The sequence below is a fragment of the Schistocerca gregaria genome, chromosome 1 (assembly GCF_023897955.1).
Source record: "Schistocerca gregaria isolate iqSchGreg1 chromosome 1, iqSchGreg1.2, whole genome shotgun sequence".
NCBI lineage: Eukaryota > Metazoa > Arthropoda > Insecta > Orthoptera > Acrididae > Schistocerca > Schistocerca gregaria.
In genome coordinates this window covers 673,470,331-673,491,336 of record NC_064920.1, presented here as the reverse complement: position 1 = coordinate 673,491,336, position 21,006 = coordinate 673,470,331, and the positions used below count along the sequence as shown (strand labels likewise).

The 21,006-nt window shown below is 45.6% G+C and overlaps 1 protein-coding gene and 1 non-coding gene across 6 annotated transcripts in view; both read left to right on the top strand.

Moving 5' to 3' along the window:
• The window catches only part of LOC126362786 (uncharacterized), a 1,515,202-nt gene that overhangs the window by 1,451,089 nt on the left and 43,107 nt on the right, over positions 1 to 21,006 (top strand). The window lies entirely within an intron of this gene.
• Trnal-caa (transfer RNA leucine (anticodon CAA)) lies at positions 13,857 to 13,931 on the top strand. The gene has a single exon. It is a non-coding gene; the product is annotated as a tRNA-Leu (tRNA).

The window sequence follows — 21,006 nt, the reverse complement described above, 5'->3', positions numbered from 1 at the left end:
GTCGCGCACTGAGGCTGGAGCCACGCCAAAGTGAATGCTTTGATTTGGGCTGCGAGAAACCGGTAGTCTCACCCGCTTCATGTTCGGCGAGACATTTAGTAATTAAGAACAGGGTCGAAATTCTACTCTGGTCGTTGTGGTTGAAGTTACACACGTTTTTCCTAAATAAATTAAGGCAAAACCTAGGTATGATCCCATAGTAGACACATTACTTGATCCTTCCATTACCTTGTAGTCCAGTTAGTGGAGAGGCTACCGTGACCTTTGTGAGCTATGTAATGCTAGTGAGAGACTAAATACAGCGCTCCTTGGCATGATCAACATGTTGGCTAGGTAGCAACATATTAAGGCAGCAAACAGATAGCTGCGACACATTAGCCACAGATGGTTAAATTCTGAAATAACTGGACGCACTGTGTTAAGTTTCTATCCCAGTTCACGAACTGCATACTCAGCGTGATCTAGTAGAAAGAAAATAAACAAAGTCACTCGGTCGCTTCAATGCAGTGAAATCACACACAGCCCAAAATTACGCAGTCTGCGACACAACTTCCTGCAGTAGTCTGAAATCTTTCGGTGTTAAAGAACGACGACGCATTTGTTAGAGGGAACTGAAAAAGTATGGATGGCCATCGTGTGTCCTTCGATTACACTTGAATCCAACAGGCCGGTGCAGATTTTGGTGACAAGAAAAAATATGTCATCACTTCCCGTTCATGTCAATGAAATTAAAATTATGGAAATTTCATGAGCTATCACCATTCTGATTGTTTACTTTCAGGATCGAGCACCATCGCGCAATCGGGAACGAGATATTGATTCTACCGTGGAATGTTAAAGTTACATGTCGCGAGTGTGCACAAATTTTCTAATATCCACCATACCGGTACTAGGTAGCAAATCATATATAGCCACAAGCTAGAATACTGCACGTTTATGAAGCGAGCGTGGTCGTAGGATACTAGCCTAGCATTGTGGAGGTCAATTCAAATACCCTTCCTGCCCTGGAGCACTATGTTACTAATTGCTCCACCATAACGTCTCCGAAATTTAAAAGTCTACTTCCTGTGGGGTAGTATATACGCCTTGTGAACTCCACAGAGGCTTTCCCGTGATGCTGCGTCTTTAGGAGGGTGGCTATAGAAGAATTTTTGGCTTCTTCAGAGACTTGTGTGTCCCATTTTCCGTGCACGCGCTATGTCGTCAAATCTTGATAACACTCTATTCTTAATTTTGGCAAACGTAAGAGTCCCTCGCTTCGAGGTCACGGGTAGGACTTCTCGGCGAGGCTGTTTTGCAGCGAGGGCAGCCAGAAGCATCCCCACTGTGTCAGTTAGTAATGGGAGTGAGAAGGGAGTCAGTGAGGGCCGGCAGCCCCGCTGACAAATGGACCGCGCCGCCAGTGATTGATGCGTTCGTTGCCAGGGCAGTTCACCGCGCAAGCCAAGGCGACACCAGCCTGCCCTGTCAAAGCTACGAACTGGTCGGCTGCCTGTTCTCCAGAATCCGTATTCCTGTCCAATCTAGGACGAAATTCTGCTGTTGGAAGGGAAATTTTTGTTTAATGCTTCGTCGGTATCAAGCTCATCCGAATGGTAGCTTTGATGCAGACTAACGAGGGAACGCACCGAAGCCTAGTTGAACGAACTACTCCTACGAAGAATTCGGCAGAAACCATGCAAGGCCTAAATTTGGATACGAGGCAGCGACTCCAATCTTCGTTGTTCCGAGCGTAGCCAGTAGGACGTTCACACAGTGCTTGGTCATGAATGAGATGTACCTTATCCTTTCGTTCAGGAAAGCCCAAATTCCTGTGTGCATTCTGTTCAAATAATTTGGATATTTTTCTCAATGAAGTTCAATATTCATTGTCTTACGCAGTTGTCATGGAGTGACTTCAGGTCCACAGGTTTTGCAGTACATTCCAATTCTGTAACTAAGGCGGATATTTTAGAATGAACTGAAGCGAGCCTCGCTGGTGATCTTTTCATTAGCTCTAAATTTTATTAGTTCCATCTCAATACATTTTATCTAGTTTCTCGTTAAGAAATCCAACATATAACTCTTCGTTATGAACTCCCCATTAAGACTATTACTGTACTAAACAAGTGTTCGCCAAAGATAAGTAAGAGATCCATTTAAATGTTTGTCTTCAGTGCTCAAGAATTACGTTTTGAATTTTAACATAATTATTCCAACTGTTTTTAATAAACACACTGCCTGAAAAAAATAAGTGTACCTGGGAAGATGACATCAACTTTGATCCGATGACGGCATACTCGTATATTGTGTGGGGGATAACGGATATATCGATGAAGGTTTCAGTATCTTCCGCCGACAGATAGTGTAGTAGCATAGCTACCAGAGAGCTATGTGCATCTACCTTCTAATAAGGAAAGCTTACAGCCACGAGGCACAGTGTGGTGCAACCATGCCACGGAGACGCACAGCCAACTGAACGAGTTTGAAAGGGGTCAAATTGCGGCGGGACAGTCCTTTCAGAGACCTAACGCACAAGTTGGACGTGCTGCGTCAGTTGTGCAACGTCAAATGAACGTCCTAACCTCGTAAGAGAGCTTCTGGACTGGGCTGCTGTCGCAGGTTTGAATCCTGCCTCGGGCATGGACTTGTGTGATGTCCTTAGGTTAGTTAGGTTTAAGTGGTTCTAAGTTATAGGGGACTAATGACCTCAGCAGTTAAGTCCCATAGTGCTCAGAGCCATTTTTAAGGGCAGCAGTGGCGGATCGTACACCTACCACATCACAGATAAAGAGAGCTTGTGAGCCCAGGCGTGTCAAAACGAAATGGTGCGAACCGGTTATTAGCAGTCTCTAAATATGTTAACGACATTCTCTAGGATGTATGAACAAAAGTGTGTGCAGAGTTTGTGCAGCATATTTTCAATCACGAACAAAAAGGAGGAATTGTGGCCGCCTGCCGCGACTTGATGGCAATGCAAAATGCGGCAGTTTTTTTCTTGGAAAATCATCACGGTTGACAAGACTTCTGTTATCAGTACTATCTTATATAGTTCGTTCTTTCGGACCTGCCCGGAATCCGCAGCTGTGATAATACTATAAGAAGGGAAGGAACTATTGTTGTCAGCGGCATCGGAACATTATGCGGAGTCAGCGGCGACGAGTGACAATGTGTGCCGGAAAGGGATTCGAATCCGGCATTTCCTGCTTACTGCGCAGTTGCTGTAAATCTTGCACCAACCGCTCCCCAACCGACTCAGCCCCACCTAGCGTCATCTATCCTCATTAACAATAGACAGTCCGTGCATTTGCGATAAACACTGTGTCCGGATGGCGCAGTGGACGCAACTGGCTAGTAAGCAGGAGACCCCAGATTCCAATCGCGGTCCGGCGCACAGTGTCATTCGTCGCCATTGGTTCCGCATGAAGTCTCGATGCAGCTGACGTCGATACATCCTTCCCTCGCCCACACCCTTCAATTTACATAGCAATATGAACCTATGACAAAACGGCACAGTTCAGCAAGTCTGCTGACGGGTCATCACATTGGTTGCATAACAGACATTCAAGCAAATGCAATGCGTAGGTTGATCATCATCCCAAACAAAGACTTACGTGCCATTTTGACGTGGTTGTATGTATGAACATTGCGTGCGTTGCGCTGAAGGAGGTGGAGGCGGAGTGAGGGAGTATGTAGAACATTGGAACCAGTGTCTGTATTTTATATTAACCCAGTCTCGATGCTGTTTGGTCGATGTCATGTGTCCTGAAATGGTCATCACAAGAAAGAGGGGTTCCTCTCGCACTCGATTCAAGAGAACATCGCGAAGGAACTACAGTGCTGTCAGTAGTACCTCCCACCGCACACCATAAGGCGGCTTACGGAGTACAGCTGTGTGCGTGTTGGTAGGACGGTGCTCCAGGTGCCCTGCATCTGGTGCGTGGGCGACGCGGGGCGGCAGTGTTCTTTCATGTCGCGGCGCGGCTAATTCGCTTCCCGGACCAGCTGAGCGCGCCGCGCCTCAAAGGCCCGCGGTTGCGCTCGTTTGCGCCTATCGATCACCCGTGGGCCCTGTTTCGCTTTCGTACGTTGCACTCCACTCTGACGCTAGCTTTCCGTAAGTGAATGAACTGCCTATCATCAACGCAGCGATACTCCTAGGTAATTCAAGAATCAGCGTTAATCGCTGAAAATTAATTTTTTACGGTAGCTAGTGCAATGATTGTATGTGACAAGTTGAAACTATGTGCTAGACCGGGATTCGAACCGAGATACCTGCCTTTTGCCGGTAGTCAGTTAAGTCCTCCTGAGCACGCCTCACGGAGTGATACTAAACGTCCTTTCTCATGGGCTCTGCCCACGAAAGGCAGGGATCCATGTTTGAATCCCAGTCGTCAAAACTGTTTCAACTTTTTCAGTTCTACCAACGACTCACTTCCTGTTATCTGTAAAGGACCGTTCCATTTTTATGACGCGCTGAAGGCTGTACCGATTGGTTTTGGAATCTTTGTCTTCGGCATTCATTGCCCTATCGACTTGGATATCCGACGCAGCTTCACGAATCGAATAAAAACTTACCATTCCACTAATTCACTTGCTATTCTTCAAGCGAAATGTATCGCCAGGTTGCATAGCAGTGACCTCCATAGTACCCATACGACTTGAACGCCTGCAGGGTTAGCGAACTACGCGCCTCCTAATCGCGTCATAGACAGGTCGACCAGCTACTTGGTTGGGAAGTGTCAGCACCATGATGATTCAGCGCATACCTTGTTCAGCCGGCGGCCGCCTCTTTCTATTTCAGTCATTGCTGCTATCTGTTTTACCTTAGGTGGCAATGGCTCGTCCCTGATGATTTTGTTAAGTACTCTGTTCAGAAATATGGCGGTGTCATAGATGTAAACAGCCGCAGAAAGTAGGAGTTCCATAAAGAAAAGATCGAAAATGGTGCTTTATTTAGTAACGAAAAATACAAGGAAGCGAGGGATAAACGATGTAGTTAGTTTTTGTTGTTTCACCGAATATCTGTTCAGTCTGAAGCGACTTTCCTTTGGTAATTGGAGCTACGGTATTTCTGTAACTTAACAGTGCCTTGACACGTGTGAGTTCCTCTTGTTAACTTGCTTTTGAGCCCGATCGCTTCAGCATGCCTATCCTGTAGCTGACGGTGCGTCTAAATAGCCCATCCCTCCAGCAGTGTCACGCTCAAGGTGTGAGACTGCCTAACTAATATAACTAATCAAAGCTGTACAGTGTCTGTATGCGGAAGCGGGAACACTGAATAGACGGGAACTACGTCAGGCAGTAACTTGACAGATGTCTGTGGTGAGGAACGGAGTTGCTAGGTTCGTACACAACATGCCACGTGCTCGTGCGATCAGGAGCTGCGCGCGCGTGGGGGTGGGAGGAGGAGACTAGTATCTCGTGCGGTCTGCCTCCAAACCCTGGAGCGTGCTTGTTTGTGCTTCATTCAGAACAAGCAACACAGCTAGAACGTGAAGCCCAAGAAGCTGCTGCAGTTGGCTATTGCCCGGCCCCATCAGTGGAGGTGAAAGACAGAAACCCAGGTACGAGTAGCAGTAATAGAGATGTTCAACATGTCTTCAAGCGTCACGTAGAAATTACTACTGCGTGCAGCAAGCACTGGATGTAATAAAAGATGACCTCCGATGCTTAGGGCCTGTAGTTGGTGGATCTGTTGCGGGCAGCTTGCGGGGTGGACGTCAGTAGGGTTGCACCCCACCGCCGCTGTCCGCGTTGTGGGAGCCAGTGGCCCGCGGTCGCTTCTCGCGTGACTGGTCGCTGGCTTCCTGGCCCCCGTGTTTTTGTGCCGGCACGGAAGTGGCGCCCACCGGAGGGACTGAACCCGACCGGCCACTGTTTTTCCTGGGTTGCTCTCCTCTCTGCGCGCAGCAACCACCGAAGCGGACCAAATGTCTGCGCTTCCTTGCGTGAAGGAACTTGGTTCTTATGGCCGGGAATAACAGTTTCTCCCCCAAGTTTTCAGTAGAAGTTCACCTGAAGTGTGGAATGGTCGATGAAACACCCGAAAGCCGTCGGCACACGGACCGTGCATCCGAACGTTGAGCGACGAGCGTGCCGAGTTTCTAACGTCATAGCGTGGAATAGCACGTTCGGGAATCTCTCCGAACGTGCAGAGCGATATCTGGCATGTCATATTCTGGGCGTGCATCTGAGCGTTGACCAATGAGATGGCACAACGCCACCTACGTCACACGCACGCAGTCTCCCTTCAGTACAGAGTTATAAGGCGTCATATTGGCATTTTTTTCAAGCCTATGTGTATATATGCCGTATCTGAGAACCAGAAAATTGAGAATAACTGGAAAACCCGTTGTTAACTCTGTGATTCGTTCCAATAAAATGAGAAACATCATATCCGTAGCAAAAGAATTACTGTAACTTGCGTATTATGAGAGTAGGCTATTTGAAGGCAGTGACACACTGAAGATCCACCCAAAAAGCATTGTTCTTGGTACAGTTTGTTATAATTAAATTTCAATTAGTAACATAATTATCTATGATTAACGTTTTCAGTAAGGGGTAAGATCATATGATTATGTATAAGTAGCATGCTGTTGGTTTAGCGTAATCAGTAGCGTCTCTGTCCGCTAATGAGTTTTAATTCAGGCAGTGGTTCCCGTCTTAACACTTAAAATTTTTCTTCGTAACATTAGCGGTTTTATTACGCTCTGGTACTTTATTATTAGTTTAATATAAGTATATGCTATAATATTTGATGTTATGTAAATATAAGTTCACCCTTTTTGAGGGATGACATTGTTCGATTGGCTTAATCTACAGAACAGCTTGCGCTACTGGTATAAAGATGTTTTGCTCCTTTTTCTTTTACGCTTCGCAATTCACATGTTACAAAGATTCTGCTATTGGGTAGGAACAGTGATCAAATAAGACTGACCTGGGGGTTTTACTGAAATGTGGGAATGATGAAATAATGTTTATCTTATGTGGAGAAGTGTTCCAAATTTGTACCGCACTGTTTGTAATGGAACTTTTAAAGCCTGTGTCATTGATTGGACGTGGTACTTTCCTTATCGTGGACGATGAGGAAATGTGTGTTTTAATAGAGCTAATGTGGTAATTTTACGCTCGCCCGTTGAGTAAACAGTGTGATTTACGAACTAGAAACATCCCCCAAACTCCCGTTGGACGCTGGAGTGCGTTGCGATCGCGTATACCACGTTGGGGCACACGTACCGTGTGCGCAAATCGCATCGCTCCTGAGCGTTGAGCAGCACGTTGAACTTTGCACGCTCAACGTTAACGTTCGACAGCACGGTCCGTGTGCCGGCGGCTTAAGGAGTTTTAGTAGCAAACACAGTGAAAACAAAATGAATGTTTCACTCTGCAACGGTGTTTAAGCTGTTTCGCATTATTATTATGGAAGCTACCTTTCCAAGGCCTACTCATTGTGTCTAATTCAATTTTTCCACGAGTTACAGTGCAGCAAGATATGCATTGTGTGTGTTTTGGAAAGGAAGACACAGATATCAACAGAATTAAAGTTGTAAGGGCGAAAAGAGTCTCAGCCCAGTACCATTTCAAGCGGGTACAGTTACCAGTCAAGCCAAACAAAGGAAAAAATCAGTAATACGAAAATGTTGCCGATAGCACAGTGCGTTTTTGAGAAGAATACGCATAGATGTGTTCTATTTTTAGCAGAATATGAAGTACTGGCGAAATAGCTACAGCCAATAGCTGGTGCTTGAATTGTATCACCACTGCCTCTATCGATACAGTTGACGGTCGTGTGCAACTACACTTCATTTCAAATTAACCGTGGGCCTCGTGTGTGCTCAGGATCCCTAACCGCCAGCCAATATTATTTTCCATTTGTATCAGACCACAAATTCGTTTCAGTAGTTACAGATATTAGCGTTGCTCCAGCGCCATTTCTGTTTGTAAAAAGTAACCGTTTTGCCAATATATTTTCCAGCTGTTAAAAATAAATTTCATAATATTCTGTGCAATTACTCGAAGAGTTGTTGATTTTCCATTTATCTTTTACTTCCCGATCACAAAGTACAATCTCGTTGAAATAGTTGTATGCTTACATTCAACTTTGCTCTCTCTCTGCATTGAAATTGATAATCCAAAAGTTTTGTGCTAGAGACTTTCTTCTATGGGGGAGGAAGTGAATAAATTTTATTTCGGAGCACATTTATCTGTTAACACGTGATTGGATTCGTAAGACAGTTAACTGATGTCATGTACTAGACTGATAAAAAAGAAAATGTGTAAAACTTGTGAGATGGACAGGTATAGTTCGGAAATGGGTAGTTACGTAACGGATTCACTATTACAGATTAACACAGATGAAGAGAATGAACATAAACAGATTGTCCTGTCACATGAGCTATAAATACATATACGCTGTTAAAATTTATGGTATATGTCGGCACACTCACGGTTTTATCCTGTTAAACTTACCCTAGCTCACGAATTATCTGGAAATGCTGTTTTCTTTTCCTACCGACATAATTACATTTTGGTTCTTTCTTAAGTAGGAGTTCCATGTGTTTCCATTGTTTCCAAACGATGACATGTACGAAAAGCGGGAATGAAGACTGCCGCAGAAGCAGCAGCGAAAGTAGGGATTTGGCAGCATAAGAAAAGATTCTTATCTAAAAAAAAAGAAGAAGAAAAAACAGCATAGTAAACGGGGGATTGGTTCCGTATGTAGGTGATTTTGGAACAATCAACAGGGTGACAACTACTGAACTATATGCAAAAAAAAAGCGCAAATTCGTTACAAACTACAGCATACACTTTATTCAACTTGTAAACGTCACTACAGACATTCGGGTTTAGGTTATTACATGTTCGATATGCCTGCCATCATTCGCGATGATGTGGTGCAGAGGAACACGAAAATTCTGCATGATCCGCTGAAGTGTCGGAATATCGATACTGTCGATGAGCTCCTGAATGGCTGTTTCCAGCTCAGCAAAGGTTTTGAGGTTATTGCTGTACACCTTGCCTTCAATATAGCCCCACAGAAAGGAGTCCCAAGTCTTCATATCCGGAGAATATAGCGGCCAATCGAGGCCTATGCAAGTTGCCTCTGGGTACCCAGAGCCAAAATACCGTCCCCAAAGTGCTGCTCCAAGACATCAGACTCCTGCTTCAGTGAGGTCGAGCTCCTCCTTGCATGAAGCACGGCTTGTCGCCATGAGGTTCACTTTGGATAATGAGGATGAAATAATCTTCCAAAACCTTCACGTACCGTTCGCTAGTCACCATGGCATCAAAGAATATCGCATAGATTATTCCGTGACTGGACATTGCACACCACACAGTCCCCCGTTGAGGGTGAAGAGAGTTCCCGATCGCGAAATGCGAATTCTCAGTCCCCTAAATGCCTCAGTTTTGCTTATTAGAGAACCCATCCAAATGAAAGTGGGCTTCGCCGGTGAACCAAACCACGCTAATTCCCCTCATGCCCCACGGCCAACCGTGCAGTTAGAATGTCCTAATGCAAACCGTTCCGAGGTTATGACGATTTTATTTCATTTAGTTCAATAATTGTCACCGTGTACCTAATTTAAGTGTAGTTCATTTGACAGATTTGGCGAAAACTTTACTTTCGAACACCAGCCGCGCAAGGAAAATTGCTTTTCCTTCTGCTGACACATTGCTACGAAGACAATTCGGCACTGAGCAGAGCCTGCAACCATGCCATAGCGGGAGCTGTCCCTTTTTTATATACGCAGCCGTGTCATATCTTCAGATGTCTGCGAAAGCCGTATCCAGAGGTTGCGGTGTCACGTTGCCCTCTATCGCCAATAACACTTAACGAAAAGTGTTTGCATATTTACGCGTATGAATTGCCAGATTTCTCAAATAACAGCACTAAAGCTGCCTCGAAAATGACGAATTCTAGAAAATTAAAAGACGGAAAGTTTCACTTGGCTACGTGGATAGGACTGCGGTCTAATTGACTGTGAACAACGTGGCATCCGGGGAGAGGCCATCATTCATAAGGTGGACTGTTTCTGCTGCCGAAAACATACCTAAAACGGTTCGTAATTACACATGCGGAAGCGGAAAACGACAGGAAGATGAGGACAACACACACACACACACACACACACACACACACACACAGACAGAGAGAGAGAGAGAGAGAGAGAGAGAGAGAGAGAGAGAGAGAGAGATTCCACTAAGAAACAACAAAGAAATATCAGAATTACAGACTTTTCCGAAAGTATGCGGAATGAAACTGCATCCTCTCCCCCCCCCCCCCCCTCCCCCTCGATTTACGCGCTCACATAGCCGTAGTAAGAAGTGAAATACTGGTAATGGTGAGTACACTCTTGGGTTCTACATCGTGTAAATTACGCCCTTGTCGAAGTTGAGCTGTAGATCTTAAAGAAATAGTGTGACATACGGATTTTTGAAATTTTCGGACGAATGTTTTTCGAATGATGTATGGTATTGTTGCATATGGGATGGAAGTCAAGACGTTAGTGGAGAAGGGGCCCCTTCTCCCCCAGAAGCGCTCGGGACCATCAAACGCCCTCGTCAGTTTTCGTCGTTAGCGGGAAGGTCTTGCAGTATCTCAGGCCTCTGTGCGTCCACTAGAGAAGCTGTACCGCCGGGACACCTGTGTCGCGCTCCCCTGCCCTGACGGATGCACTTTTGCGCATCTGTGTCGTCACAGGAGAGTCGCCGCTCGGCGGTCGTCGAGCGGCCTCGGCACGGTTCGGCTGTTAGGCCGCCCCCGCACGACGGGCGCAGCTTCGCCCACATTCGCGCGTAGTCTGCTGGTGCGCGAGCGCCGCGCAGCTTTTCCGTTGAGATAGGGGCAGCAGGTGAGGCCGTTCGGGCGCCGCCGCCGGTGTTCGCACGTATTCGGGCCGTCGCCGTGTGCTGTGACAGTGAGCTCTCCTCCGGCCACCAGTGTGTGTGCAGTCGGCGGACGGGGTGCACCTGTTTCCGCAGTGTGCTGTGGGAGCACAGTGGCGCCGGCGCGGACCGCCATGGCGCGCGGTCGATAGCGCGGCTGTCCCAGTAGCGGCCGCCGGGCAGTGTCAGCTGTGGCCGGCTCCGGCATGGGGTCGCGGCCAGCCTCCTAGCGCCTCTCCCAGCCATGGCGGCTTCACACGGCGGCTTCCTCTACTACGTCGTGCCCGTGCCGCGCGAGGACATCAGGTGCGCCTCCAGCCGTGTCCACTGCTGCCAATACCGCGCCCCCGACTTCACAGCCATTGCAAGCGTAGAGCTCTCAGTCCAAAGTTCCGTGGGGTGTTACCACTCGGCTGCACAGTGTCTCTTCGGTTCTATGTTGCCCGTTACAGCGAAGATTTATATGTCATATCAGTGCGAAGCTCTCTAATGACAATGAGTTACAACTGGAAGGCATTGTAGTTGCGGATTTGAGCTGTTGTGAATTGGTAGGCGATAGCAAACTTAGCATTAATATCTTTGGAGCTTTGTGTATACGGTGTTTAATACCAAATTTTGTGATGTTGTAGGACAAAGACCTTTTCCAAGTACAGTACAAAATTACCATTATCGTATAGAGGAATGAACAAGACGGACTCGGCCGCTTTACTATGAATTCTCTACTGTGTTACGCTCGAAACTGTAGGACTTTGGGCATCGAGGTGTGCACGTGACAAGTTTCATTTTATTTAGCATTTTCCATTTTACAACTAGGCGTCTTTAAAGTCATTCCTTCCGCTATTGCCGGCCGCTGTGGCCCTGCGGTTCTAGGCGCTTCAGTCCGCAACCCCGCGACTGCTACGGTCGCAGGTTCGAATCCTGCCTCGGGCATGGATGTGGGTGATGTCCTTAGGTTGCTTAGGTTTACTAGTTCTAAGTTCTAGGGGACTAATGATCTCAGAAGTTGAGTCCCATAGTGCTCAGAGCCATTTGAGCCATTTTTGAACCTTCCGTTATTCCCTCCCATCTTTACCAAAACAAGTGATTAATAGTCTCGTTGCGAGTAAACCGCACTTGCACGTGCAAAAAAGAACAAAGCGAATCGGCGTTCGAAGCTGAGGAGCGGACCTGATGTGGTTAAGGGTAGTGGACAGTATCAATGTAGTCTACCTATGCTTGCGATTTATGAAGCACTCAAATCCCCCCCCCCCCCTCCCGAATCGTTGTTTTTATTTATTTATCACATGCAGAAACTATTAGCGGCACATGGCAACGAGCGGTTAGTACGATAAAAATGTAGTAAGAGTGAAAGCGGCAATGTGAATCTCAGCATGATTACTCGAGTTCCGTTTCTGAGTATTGCAGTGACCTATATGATGCTCTGCATCAGTGTCACGGGATCGGCCCGTCGTCGATAAGAGAGCAATACTCCAAAGGAGTGATCTTTTCAGAGGCGGAGAACAGACAGACGTGTCGGGTCAGATGGCGACTGAGGACGACGTGCCAGGAGGCGGCTAGGGCCCCCTGTCGCGGGGCTGCCTTCTGCGCAGTACAATTCGCAGTGCCGCAGGTCGAGGCTGGGGCACCGTTATCACGCTAAAGCGCCTCCTGGTCGCCCCTGCATTGCATTTCAAAAGGTCGGCAGTGAAAGATTAGTGACGCTGCTCTGCAATGGGATGCGGAATTCATTTATCCGTTTTATGCCGACATTTTTCTGGTGGGTTATCCTGTATATCATTGTGTTATACGTCGGCTGGTGTTAAATGACGGTGCATGCGTCGCTAGTATATTTTTCGGCGGTCATGTTTTTTTTTATAACGTCTAATAAAGCAAGTACTATGCCTGTATGTTTGAATTCGCGTTGTACTTCTACACTGTCGGGAGACAAGAGTTCCACTTTAATTATTATCATAAGTTTGGACTCATGTATTCAGTGCTGTCAAGTACCCTGCTACATAGATTTGGAAACAGTGTTTCCTGTTTCAAACACAGATCCTACACGGACAACTTGATTGCTTTTCAAGTCGTCCTTGAACTGCAAAGCCAAATTAATAATTGATTTGGCTGAAGTTATAATGTAGTGAAACCGCTCTTTTTAATTCTGTTTGGTTCAAATGGCTCTGAGCACTATGGGACTTAACATCTGAGGTCATCAGTCCCCTAGAACTTAGAACTGCTTAAACCTAACTAACCTGAGGACATCACACACATCCATGTCCGAGGTAGGATTCGAACCTGCGACCGTAGCGGTAACGCGGTTCCAGACTGTAGCGCCTAGAACCGCTCTTCATTCTGTTTAAGCCGTAACCAACGGTGGTCCTGTACCTATAAAAACTCTTTGCAACAACTTCTGCTGTAATTAACGTTGTTAGTGTCAAAGTAGTGAAACTGTAGAAAAATAGTTTAATACGCACATCATACATTTTTTCGCTGTTTCTGCCTTTCGATATCTGATTTATTGCAGAGATAAATTTCGGGAAGAGGCATATCTGGGTGAAAGAAAGTAATTTGAACTATAGGCCGTTAGACACCATAACAGTAATATTCTTTCTCAAGGCTAAACATCAGCCAAAATATCTAGCAGTTATCGGCGCAGAATATTCATTGGTTTGCGTGTCAGTTAGATCGGATGTTCTGACCAATGGATCTAATCACTGACACAAAGAGCAAGACGAATTTGAGGTAGCACGAGTAGGTGCCTGTTCTGCGTACGTGGTACGTAGGGTATATACAGAGTTTCTGCAACTGCTTCTACTTGCATATTGATTGTACTTTTTAAATATTTCCCAACCTTTTTCCTCTCCTTAAGTTTCAGCCTGTCATGAATGAGAATCTCCCAGTTAATACAAAAAATGTTTTAGAAAAGAAGCGTTTGAACCATTTAGTACCGTAGCAAAGTATGTTGCAATACTGGCAGAACTAAAGCTGTGAGTACCGGACGTGAGTCGTGCTTCGGTAGCTCAGTTGGTAGAGCACTTGCCCGCAAAAGGCAAAGGTCCCGAGTTCGAGTCTCGGTCGGGCACACAGTTTTAATCTGCCAGGAAGTATCATATCAGCGCACACTCCGCTGCAGAGAGAAAATCTCATTCTGGAATTCTAGAGCAGTTCGACCAGTATTCAACATTAAACCGTAATTGGTTTCCAGAAAATAAAATAACTCCTTATGGCTGTTCACAACAGTGGTAAAAGTGCTTTTGGAAGTACTTCTGGGTTTCTTAGCAGCTGCGACACAGTCTCAATTCAATTTTTTTTATTCATAAAACACACACACACACGTCTTGACGGAACATCCTTCAAAAATTACTACATAATCAGAACTGTCTCCTCTCCATTCTTGATAAATTTTAAGACGGGAAGTTATGTCCATGCTGTCAGATTTTAGTCTGGTTATGAATGGATGGAAGCTATATGTACATTAGGCCAACCTGGTCTGGAATCTAAGGTGGCATTGTGCTCCATTCAGAGTTACAGCCTACGGTTATACAGCACGTGCCCCCATCCCTCCTTTTAATACACTCCGAAAAAATAGGTTTTGTCACAAGGAACTGAAAGCCTCGTTGATCTATTGCTGATGGACGTTCAGTGATTAGGTTTTCAGCGCTTCTGCATGCAAATAGCAAGTTCCTTTGTTTCCTGACAGGCGGTACTTTTGCATTTGAATGATAACTTTGTGTAATTTGAGGTCTGCATCTGGACAAGCAGGTTATTTCGTCATTCAGAGTGTGTCGTATCAATTCGTGATGCTTTTCTGTGATGTGTAAAACAGTGACAGTAACACCCCCCCTCTCTCTCTCTCTCTCTCTCTCTCTCTCTCTCTCTCTCTCTCTCTCTCTCTCTCCCCCTCTCCCCCTCTTCCCCCTCCATCCCCCCTTTCCCTAGACTCTTCCACTCCCTTCACCCACATTCGCTGAAGCGCAAACCTTTAGACTAGAGTTTGGAGGCCCTTCAGTGTTTGCACTCGGGGCTAAAATAGCCTTCCGCGCGGACCGGACGCTATTCAGGGCCACTCCGTCTCGTTGTTTGGATTGCGGCAATTTTTGCAGCGACCGTTTACTCGTACGAGGTGCGGCCTTCTCGTCCAACGCACATTTGCCTTTGAGTCATGTATAATTTTCCACTGTTTTATTCTTTGACATGTTCGCAATTTGTGTCACGGTAACGATATCGCGCGTGTCGAACCCTAAAAGCGTTCTATCACATTGTAAAGATGTGTATTCGCAATAAATTCGTCTCTGCATTTCGGAGAATACTTAGTCTCTGTAAGTCCGCGGACGAAGAAAAACCATTCACGTTACATATCACTGCACTACCCGTATTTATTTCTAACATTGTTTGTCATTTTTTTTACGTTAAATTACTGTCAAGATAGTCAAGCAAAAACAAACATAAGGGAAATACCTAAGACGGATAATCAATGTGCAAACGAAAGTAACTGTTGAATCTCCTTATATTTTCAATGATTCGTGAGTCGCAGACCTTAAGGCGAACTATTATTAGCTCTGGGATAATCGCTGTTACAGTATTATGGAAGCTCCTCAGCAAATAAATGTATTAACAGTTTGAATTTTTGACCGTTTTCGTCATTCTATTACCATAAACAACACACTTGAACAGGACTCTACTTGCTACCTCCAACTCACCTCGTTGTTTGTGTCAACGCGTAAGCCCACCGCGCAAACTGACACACAAAGCGATAAATATATCTGCTTCGACAAATGCTAAAGATTTTTGTTGAGATTTAGACTTTTTACGAATGAAGATGCTGCACTTTATCGTCTACACAAAGTTGAAGAAATGCAATACTTTCGTTCTCCCAAATGTGCCTGTTTGTGAAATTATCTCCGCACTAAATAAGGTGTATCGAATAGTACCAGTGTGCCAGAAGACAGAAATAGTAGCACTGATTATTGTGCATGGTATAAATACCGATTTGAGGTGCCGCCAGTCACTCGTAAGTCGAGAAATAGATTAATCCGTCAGGAACCTTTTGTTGGTGTGTGCTCGTGCACGCCATCCTTCGCCATGCACTGACATTAAGTTGGAAATTCATGCTTATGTGGAGATAGTTCTGAGAAATTTCATCAGACCGAGTTACAAAGTGTCATGTATATTTCATTTGTCATCACTTTAGCAACTACAAAGCTATACTGAAAAATGGTAAAGTACTTTGCAGAACACTGGCTGTTGATATGTTAAATGTCGGAGACGATTTGTGTACTGATGTATATTTGAAAATGTTTGAATACGCTGGTGAAACCCATACAACAATATTGACAAAAGTAACGGCTTAATGGAGCCTAAGTTCGTTTTCTGTTATTGTTTCGCCCTATTACAGCTCAAATTGGAGAAGAAAATGCAACTATGCTGCAAAGAAATTTCTTTGTAGTTAGCCAACGAGAAAAGCACTCATGTTCGTCTTTAGGAAAATTAGATTTATTAGTTTACACCATTTTCTCCTGGCCGTTAAATGAGACTGTTTCTCGTTGCTCTGAGCAGCAGCGACCATTGTGCAGAATCTGCGACGCTCTTTCGTGCATGTGTAACGCGAGTAGTTGAGCCTCTGGCACCGGTTTGCAACGCCAGCTTTGCTGCACAACGTCACACCTATGCGCCGGCGTTCCTGTGAGAAACTAACGTCCATGCCTTACTGAGTCTTTTACCTAAATGGTTCTACGTCGCAAGCGGGTTCTTTCAACTGTTCAGCATAAGCAATAGCCACCACTTAAGGTTGGTGCAGTTCATATACAGGGTGAACATCAATAAAACCGACGAACTGCAGGGATAGATTCCTGACTGAAAATTAAGGAAAAAAATCCTGTCCGGAAACGGTGTGCGTGCAACGAGAAAAAATCGTCCCGGATTACAGTACTGACCTGCATCGCATCCACATTGCAACAGACTTTCAAAGTGGCCTCCATGAAATGCAATGCACGCGTTCACATATACATGTCATGCAGGATGCACATAATCGTGCTTTAGCTTCAGCTATGTTGGCGGGCCATTTGCATGGAGTTTGTATCAACGTATCCTGTAGAACCACGTTCTCCAAATCTGGCGTACGCACAGTCCGCCGCCTACCTGCACGTTCGTCTGTCTGAAAGGACCCATGATCACACAAACGCCCAAAATGGGGCTTGAAATTTTGCGTGATGTGGTTGGTGTCTTTGACGGTAATTGTTTTGGTAGAGCCAGGCTGCCTCTCCGCAGTTTACAACTGTTTGGCCGTAGACAAACACCACACCGGCTTGTTCCCGACGTGAATAGCGGACTATCCTGCTGCTTAAAGTACGCTGCGTCGATCAGACAACCTCCAACAGACAGCGCCCCCTAGCGTGGCAACGCTGCATTTGCGGAAACATGTTCCATAGAACCCTTTTTCCTCCTCTTCCAGCCAGGAATCCGTCCGTGCAGTTTGTTGGTTTTATTAATGTTCACACCGTATATACGACGGGCAAAATAAAGTTGGACTAGAAAATATTTACAATAATACTCAAGCAATGTTTCGAAATCCCTTCAGAGAGTTACGGTTTTTATTTGCTACAGAGCCCGTTTCGCGCCGTTTTACCACCAAGTCCGGTATGTCAGTCTTTACTGAAGGTTTTTTGTAACACTCCCATCTACTCTTTGCATAACACTCAACAACGGACACTCGCTGTTATGTCGTGAGTAGCGTTTTGTGTTGCATTCAACTTATCACTAAACACGTCTGTTCATCTTATTCAATCAGACGTAATGATACAGCGAATCACTGAAGACAGAACATGCAGGAGCTGCACATGGGCGAAACTTGTTCCCTAGTTCCACTTCACGCAGCACCATTATTTCATACTTAATCTCTTTTCTGAGAAAATGATACATCTGTAATTAATTTAATAATTTTTATCCATCACTAGCTGACTTTGGCCCGAATGTTGACACAGACATGCAGCATTTACTACTTTGTCAGCGACAGAGCGTCAAATGCCCTACAGTATTCGCAGTACGCCATATACAGTGAAGAAAAAAATCCGTACTTGGAAGTCGGCATGCGATTACTCATCCAGATTCAAGATCAAAGTTTATTTAGCAAAATCAGATCGGGAGCGCTTTGAAATAGGCATGCAAACGAAGATGTCACAACACTGTCATATGTTGCAACACATCGGAATGTACAGAGGAACGTGTATCACCCGCACTATCGTACTGGCCATACGGAGCTCTCTGAGCAGATAGTTGGGACGTCAAAACCATACAGTTATTGTTCGAATCCTCGTCAGGTACACTCTTTTTTTTACGTCCCGTTCCCTAGTTATCGTCATTAGTGAGCAGGACATGATTTTGTCACGTGACAGCCCATCACGTGACAGAGGGATCCATTAAACTGCATGCATGTGTCTTCGAATCGTACAGTGCACAAACATAATAGGTCCTGTCAAGTACTCAGGCGATGAGATGAATACGTCGATAAGGTTTTGGTGCCGGTGGATCCGATAACCAAGCTGCTATTGATGCTCTTGCGTATGCTGCACGTTATCCTCAAAGGCGCCATCCCTATAATAATGTTTTTCGTCGGCTGGGGCAACGCATTCGGGAAACCGCTAATCTTTGTCTACGAGCAATGGACAGAGGTCGTCCAGGAACTACACGTACTCCACAAACAGAGGACGCGATTCTTGAAACTGCTCATCAGTCACCTCGGTGAAAGTACGGCAAGGCAGTCCAGACATCTCAAAGACTAGTTATTGAAGTGTTTCAAGATGAAGAACTGCATCATTATTATTACATGTTAACACGAGCAGCCAGAAGACCACATTCGACGTTCAGTTTTTTGAGTAGTTTTGTACCAAGTGGAAGACAACGAACATTTTATAAATAACGTGACGGCCCCCCAACAGCCATTATTGATCGGAACACAATCCACAATACACCCGTGAACTTGGCTTTCGGGCACGATTTGGCATAAACCCGCCGGCTGGAATCGCGCGAGGGATGTTTTTGGGGCATTACCAATTGGCGAACAAGTTGAATGCGCCCGTTTATCATCGTTCCTTTGCAATACTTTGCCTGACGCAGTTGAAAACTTTCCACTTGGTGCTCGTCGGCAGCTGTGGTTTCAGCAAGATGGTGCGGCACCACATTTTGGAGTGAATGTTCGTAACTATTTAAATGAGGCCTTTCCAGGGAAATTGATTGGTCATGGAGGTCCAATGTTCTTTCCTCCACGTTGCCCGGCCGTTAACTCACTAGATTTTATTTGTGGGAGACGTAGAGGAACAAGTTTACAGTACTCAACCCATGTATGTTCACGCCCTAATAGCTCGCGTGCATGTTGCTTCGGCAATGGAGGATTCAGGTATGTTGCATATGGTCGGTCACTCAGTCACGCAGTTGTTTATTGGGCAAGTCTAAATGCCGAGAGTCTGCGCAGTTCAATTTTTTTTTTCATTAGCGCAATGTGCAATCTAGTGTAACCTACCTATTGTGTTTTTGTGCCTCATTGCATACAGAAACAGTTACTGTATCCACTATTATTTTCTCCTGGTTACATTAAACGTATTCACAGTTGCGAATATAGACAGCCATCAACTGTATAATGGAACGACGATAGTGAAAATTTGTGCCGGACCGGGACTCGAACCCGGAATTCCCGCTTATCGCGGGCGGTCGCCTCACCATTTGGCTAGCCGAGCACGACTCACGGCCAGATCCAAACTTCCCTATGTCGTCAATCATGAGGCTTCAAACTGCACTCGTACATACATTATGGACTTTGTCGTACAGGGCAGACATTTTACCTGCAAGTCGCTCGCCCGATGTCGGCGGATAAATACGATATTGCAGTTAGTGTTATTCCGAAGCAACATTGTACCGTAACTCAGAATAACACAGGCACTGCAATATCGAATTTTCTATTAGATTTATTTATGTCATGGACGAAACAAAGCGGTCTCTTGCGTCTGAAAGTAGTTCGTGCTATGTCTTAACGTCTAAATAAAGGAAAAGGTAACACAAAGAAATACAGAAGATACCGCATTGTGCACGTGTAAATTCCATACAATTTGATGCTTTAATTGAAAAAAAAAGTTGTGCTAACGCGATTCGAACATTGGCGAGTCTGCATAGAGTTCCCCATGGCATTGCCCCCTCTCACCGAGCTAACTGGACAGCTCCGACACAGTGCAGAGTTCGTGCTACTTGTTCTTGGCCACGCTGCACGCAGTTAAAACGTTGCCAGAGGCTCGTTTTTCAAAGCTCATTTCTGCTCAACGTATTGGCTGGGCTAGGTTTCTCTAGATACATTTTTGTCTTCAATTGGAACGAGGAATTGCATGCCGACCGCCAAGTGCAGCATTTTTTCTCCACCCTGTATATTACACATGTCTTACCTTGCGCTGAGGGAATATCCCATCATCATAATTTCTACTTACTATGTTTACACAACTGCAGCAGCGTTCATAAAGCAATTTTCTTTCTGAATTGTCATTGTGGGTACATTTTTCTGCCATACTGTCTTCCCAGGGGCACCATCAAGATTTAAAAACAGTGGTACCAAGTCCCTGCCCTTCTCACACTGCTTTTCTAGCAACATTGTAAGTGCAAATACGAGATCTACAGTTGCACTATCTTCTCCGAATCCGTATGTTCTTCCTTAGTTTCGCGGCTTTACTACTAGAAATGGGCAACGAAGAAAGAGACCATGTTTAGAACTGATTATAACTACAGCGAACAAAGGGGAAAGTGAATGATGTAAGGGGCCTTACACGCAGGGGGAAATGCGAAGGAATTGCAATGAGTTGTGGCAGGGAGTAAGGGAGAGACAAGGAGCCTCGTTGCCGGCGCACTGGTTATAATTTTAGCCGAGTGCGCGGCGCGTGCCAAGACGCTACTCTAGCCATGCCGTCGTCCGTGGCGCCTGCGTCCGGTCTCTCGGCAGAGCGGGCACAGAAATGGCTGGTTTCCGAAGGCAGCCGGCCCCATTTCCAGTATTGTCGTTCCGGTTATGGCTCTGCTGAAACTACTCCCATTCTGGCGGAACTTCTGTGTAGCCGGCTTCGTCCTCACACGTTGTGTGCCCAGAGAATAAAGCTCCGTTGCTGCTGGCTGTGTGCCAGCGACGTT